The sequence below is a fragment of the Ammodytes marinus genome (assembly GCF_949987685.1).
Source record: "Ammodytes marinus genome assembly, chromosome: 14".
Lineage (NCBI taxonomy): Eukaryota > Metazoa > Chordata > Actinopteri > Uranoscopiformes > Ammodytidae > Ammodytes > Ammodytes marinus.
In genome coordinates, this window is record NC_137218.1 from 18,174,757 (window position 1) to 18,181,424 (window position 6,668).

Genomic DNA, 6,668 nt, shown 5'->3' on the forward strand with positions numbered 1-6,668 from the left:
AAGTAGTGCAGAAAGTTGAACGGTCATATGTTGCTTTTGTGTTGTTTGCAGCAACAATGCAACTTCGATTGTAACCCTCATACCCACCAAAGCCCTCTCTATGGTTCTGAATCCACTTTCTGGCTCATAATACTGTTTCAACAAAAGCGGTGAGGCAGGAGCAATATTGTCTATGAGGGAGGCCGGCTCAACATGAGCACACCGGCTATAAAAGGGATCAAACCTGTGTGACCTACTGACAATTGGACTATCCGTAAGAGTACATCCCACCGCTACTTCAAAAAAAACAACCACAAACACTGGCCGAGCCTGACATCGAACCACAGAGAGGTTATTTCCAAGTCTGTGACCTTAACAAGTAACAACTGCATGTATAGGACACTTGAGTCAGAGCGCCTCAACTGGAAAGAAACAAACCAAGATGCAAAAAAAAAAGTTATTTTCAGGAGTAAACTGGAAGACAGGAGAAATAGGTCAGAGATCACGTTGGATAAATAGCAAAACCAAAAGTAAAAAAAAATAGGAAAAGATCCAAATCTAATCAATGGATTAAAACAAAAGACTAACTGCAGTTTACCAATTAACTTAAAAACACTGTTCCTGACAGGAACCAGATTCTGCAAAGGGGACCAAGTTTCAGGGATGCTTATTAATGATGGTTACATCCAGGACTACAGATTATGTTGGATTAGAACAATGGACCATGCACTTATTATCTCTGTCTGAAACGTACACATGTAGTGCTCATCACTGGCCTCTGAGTGTGCATTTTTCCCTACAGGGAACTAAATAAGTATTCTAAAGTAATGTACTTTGAATTACCAACTGAAGGAATGCGGCACAGTGATAAATAAGAGATTTGACCGGTGTGTTTTGATGAACCTCAGGTCATAAGGTAGAAAACCAATGTCCCTGTCTAATAAATTCAAAATAGTTTTTGTTGTTTACGTTATATACTGTATGTCAAGAGATATTTGCTTATATCTGGCTCTGTTGCAGCAGTTTTAGAAAATAAATGTATTGAAATAGTCAGCAGTGTCTCAGGTTAGGATTTGTGATTTTTCTGGCAGGGCTGTCGTTTATGTGGCATGAGAAGCACAACATTTATTTTTAGCTTGTGATATGAATAGTTCTGAAACCTGCTGCCTTTTGTTTAAACTTAAGAAATGTTTGAAGTCAGAAACCACTGAGAGTATATACGTATGCACAGCCACAGTAAACTGGACCATCTAAAGACATTTCACATTATGGTCAAATAGAATTTTACTTTCAAAGCTATAGTGTGTAACTTCTGTCGCCCCCATGAGGAATTGAATAACATTGTCTGTCAGGATTATATTCTGTCTGCTGTACATCCAGGTTTTTCTTTGCAGTAGAATCAACAACTGAAAGATTGTGTGGCTTCTTGAGCTACTGCGCCAGTGTCAGGGGGTGACACCAGTTTGTAAACGCTGCCATACTGTGGAATACAGAGAGTTTTGTGGGGCTTATGGGTGTCAAATCATTTGTCAATGTCTTGGATGTAAGCAACATTCATTCATATAAAAAAGTTACGCACTATTGCTTTAATATTAGTGAGTTTACTGTGTTAACTATGTACATTAGTCCTTCAGAAATATATGGCTCTTAAGGCTAAATTATCTGCAATGTTCACCAGCTACGGTAGCCGCCAACTTTGTCGGTGTGTTGTTTGGTGCTGGGCAGGTGGGAGTACTGTGGGAATTTATTTATTTATTTATTGGTTATTTTGAGCCCTTTTCACCAAAAACATGCAGCGCACAAAAGAGAAACAACGTCTGGAAACAACACTGATGAAATTTAGCGTGAAGCGAAACAGTAAAGGTGTGGGTCGTGGAAACCAAACGAAGCAAGATGAAATCAAAACATCACAGCAGTCTTACATTTTAGACTCATGGAGGTTATTCCTGGCACTAGACCTTGAATGCTTACAAACAGACTAACAAAAGGGAAAAATAGAATTCATTTAACATAATCTACAGTAAATATAAGTTACATTTGTTATGATACAATGGATATTTTATATTAAAACTTAAAAAAATATATATGTATCCATTTATTGGCCCTGCCCAGATATGCAGGTGTTTTTTCCACCTATGCTGGATGATTAAACCTATGCTCTGAAATTAATGAAAAAAAGTAAAAAGAAAACAAACACATCTGAATGACATGCAAGAGTTGTGACACCCAAAGAGTTGTGACACCCAAAAAGTTGCACAACAGTACATTCACTTTTCCAATTTCCAGCCGTGGACCCCCGACAGGTGCAGGAAAACAAGCTCACACAGAGTTCTGAGAGTTGCTCCCATCATTGTAAGTGAAATCACCTGTGTGACTGTTGAAAAATCTACTGTGTGAAGAGAAATCGATGTATAAACCGGAAATAAATTACCTTATTTATAGCACGCAAGAGCACATTGTGCCTCATTCTGCACAAAGCTATATAACGGCAGCGATGAAAGTCATGAGTTAGATAGACTCACAATAGCATTTAACCAGCAGTGATCAGCACAGACAGAAATTAAGACATAATGAAACAGCATTAAACCTACAGGTTTTGTTGCAAAGATTATAGTACCGGGCTGGTATCGACTTTGGCAATTAAAGGTAAGATAAAGTCTTTGTATAAATACTAATTCTCTCAGAAACTTTGTCCATTGTTCTTTTTCTTGAGAAACATGTTGTCATCAGCTGCTAGCCTCAAATGTTGTCGCTTTGCTTCAACAGAGAGTGAATGATTTTAAGAGATCATTTCCAATAGGGTGTAAATAAACAACAAAATTAATATCAGCTTAATTCTGGGTAGCTGCTTTAGTTTGGGGCGATAGAAAATAAGCAAATGAAAGAATCCAAAACATGCCAGTGATACTGCTAAAAATACTGTCCCATTGCCCAAACCAAAGAAAGGGTTTGATATTTGTATAGTTTCAACATTTCTGTTTGTGTTCAGAATAAAACAAAGCATGCTATAACGTGTTAGTTAGTGAGCTTAAGAGGGGCATATTGTAGGCATATTTGTGATACTCGGAGTGAGCCAGGCTACCTTCAGTCCTCATGCTAAGATAAGCTTATCAACTCCCGACTCTGGCATCTCGTCAGAAAAAAAAGAATAAAGATTTTCTCAAATTCATAAATCGCTTAAAGTGGCTATGAGTAATTTTGGCTGTTGGCGGTCCCTTTGAACAAAAGCGGTAGTATTTTTACGAAGCCAGCTGTCGTAAAGCTGTTTTCTAGCGTGTGCCGGCCGTGAGAGTGTCAAATGATTAGGACGCAGTATAGTGCATGTCCGTGTTGTAAGTGTGAGGGCAATCTTTTCGGCTCAGTGAGTGTGGTTAGTGACACTGCATCAACTAATGCCAGTCAGTGCCACACACACCTGATAGCAATGAGTTGATGCAGTGTCACTTACCACTCTCACGGAGCTGAAAGATTCCGTGCCCTCACAGAAAGCGAATGAACGAGAGACGGCAGTATGGATCACGATGAGGTAATGTGTTTATGTTGTAAATAATGACTATTTCAGATGAATAATGGTCATCTGATGATGATGAAGCAAAGTAAACTTTGTTTTAGTACCGCTCATTCACTTAGGAGTAAACACTGCAGGACTAGTTCACTCCCGTAAAGTTGTTTAAACGTTGCTTGACAACGCCCTCCTCCCGCCCGTCTATCACTCTCCCTTTTAGCTTTTCTTCATTGAATTTTCTTTTTTTCTTTGATGGTTCAGCCATTATGACGACAAATAACTGTCTCAAACAAGGCTCCCCTTCCCTTACCTGGAGGAGGGACAGGCTACTCAAACCGCGTTGCTGCACTACACTGAAATCTGCGACCAATACGAATATGTGACGATAGAGCCTGCATGCGCAAGCCGAAAATCGGACTGGGTGTGCAACCAGACCAAATGCAGTAATAAAAACTATATAAAAACAGCTTTCACTGATGGTCTCGTTTGCTCTTAAAGGTAATTTATGATTATCAGAGGAAAAATTAGGCTGTTTTAAAGATATTTAAAAGTTACTCGTAGCCGCTTTAAAGAATCATTTGGGTCTTGACTGTATGGCGACAATTTTGCTAGCTTAAAAGATCCAGTTTGTAAGTGAGATTTTTCCTGCGTTCAAAATCGCATACTCTTTCTTTTTTCTATTCTACATAATACAATTGACCATAAAAATTATCTAGTTAGCATGCAATAGGCATACATTTATGACATACTTTTACTCATTTATTTCATCATAACATTGCGCCTTGCCTCTTGCTTTTATATCCATCGAATCCCCAGTTGTTTTCATACGGAGGCTCCGTCGATGTGACGTCACTTTCGGTGCGCACTGGATTATGGGTCAGAATCGCCCAAATAGCATGCTGTTTTCAACACTAAAAATCTCGGACGGATGGTTTAGACATCCGGGTATTTTTTTTTCCATAAAAAAATACAGAAAAATGTTTGACATGCTGATTTCACCCTGTCAAGAGAAAATCAAGAATTTCTATTATTTACTGACACTTTAAAAAAAACATAGGCATAATGAAACATCCCAGACGGATTTGTTTTGGGATCGCCCACAAGTTAACAACTGTATGGTGTGCTTCGAGTATAATTCAACACATTTGCCCTCTTTCAAGTAACATCTACTATAAAAACCCAGTTAAGTTTTTCACTTCTGTTTCTCTTTTGTGCGCTGCATTCTCATGATAATCACGTACATGTGAGCCATCCCATTTCCTATTTCTATTGCACACTGGTCTGTTTCCAGTTAGTTCATTACTACAGCGAGTGCACTGGGTTTGTGTGTATGTGCACATCTTTCAGAACAAGAGCATCGCTTGACCTCTGTGTGTGAAATGTCAGTGGCATGATCCCCTGGCACACAGACAGTACTGTACAGACTTACACACACACACTCGCGAGCAATCCACACACTAAGTCCCTACTGCAGTCTTTTCAACACATCCAGCCCTGATTCACGTTAACCCATAAAACATGTCTGACATATTAATCAGGTCTGCATGTGGGGGTAGCTCTACTATTGCACCGCTGTAAGGGGGGAGGGCTCTCATTGGGCCATCTTACGCATCATAGTGGCCAATAAGCGAAGGCTGAATGTCTCCTCTCCTAGCAACAAGAATCCTATTCTATGAGCCTGTGCAATCACCCATAAGTTTTACAATATGAATAATTTGCAACTTAACAGCTTTGAGGCAGAAGCAGCAGGGAAACACACAGTTTATCCTGTTTCGCATCGCTTCGAGATCTCTGCTTTTCTGCTTCTTTCTCCCTCTCCCTCCTTCTCTCCATCTTGGCTGCAGCTCTGTCTCAGAGTGCATTCAGGCAGCTCCTGTCTTACCATCTTAAAGGAACAGCCCTCCATATTAAATTTTTTTCCCCCTCTCCTTGTCAGGGGCATTGTGGGTAATGGTCTGTACTTGTTGACCTCACACTGCTGAATGGCGGGGCCTCTCTCAGGAGGGAGAAGGAATACCTTGGCACAGAGCTATCATTTCCCCGAGACACAACCAACCTCTCAGCTATGAGCTTCTCTCTCTCTCTCTCTCTCTCTTTGTCTCTCTCTCTCAGCTCTGCTTCTGTAACACCTTCGACAAAAACTATAATTGAAAAAAATGTGTGTGTGGGGGGGTGGGGGTACATTTTTAGATACAGTCTTCTCTTTAAACAGAGGTTACGAAAACAACAGATGAAAGGCGGTCGTGATGGCGAAATGTCCCGTTAGATAAAAAACAGAGAAGAAAATACAGCTTGATTGAACGTTTGCTGCCATCTTAAATGACTCGGCTGCACAGCACCTGTTGCCAGGCTACGGCGGCGCACGTGCACATGGCTGTCCGACCCCTGACCCTCAATGCATTCCTTTCCTTGCCCCTCTGGGAGTTGGGGAGAGCGGAGCATGTTACATGTCTGCACAACCGCCTCAGACAACCAGAAATACGTTGAATGTTTCGGCTATCATGTTGCTCGTACAGTGAGCTCAGGTATGGGGTCACAGTATGTTGTGCTTAACCAAAAACAAAAACCCCAGTTTACGAGTACTTTTATTCTTAGCTATTTAGACAATAGTGTGCTCATATTAGAGCAGGAAGCTGCAGGGTTGAAGAGAAGTGCCTGCACTCAAGTACAAAGTCTTTGTCTCATGGCTGTGTGAAATTTGACATGGGGCAATTGTAGGAACACAGTCTGAGTTTACACTTGCGAGACTTCTCAAATTTAGCCGAACAATATCTCATGGTCATTACAGGTCAATTGGGGTGGCATGCATAAAAGTGTCTGGCAGGCTGAGAAGAAGCGCATAATTAACTACCTCCTGTCCTGTCCATTTTGGGCATCTACCGTCCAGTCTCTGAATTGTCTAACAGCGGGAACAAAGGCCCCCACCAAGCTCTTATTTAGCCCGCTTTCAATGAGGACGGACAAGGGAAAAAGCGCACTCTCTTTGAAGTGTTTGCTCCCTCCGTCCTACACACCTCCTGTCCAGTGTATCAGAGCGTTACAGTACGAGCGGGGCTAACACACAACCCTGCCGCTCAACCTGAAGTGACCCTTGCTCTCATCGGACCCTCCCTCCCTCCCTCTGGAGGAATGCTGCTGATGGGAGTTTTTAATATTCCCCCGGCCCTGTGTGCCCTCAAATTTG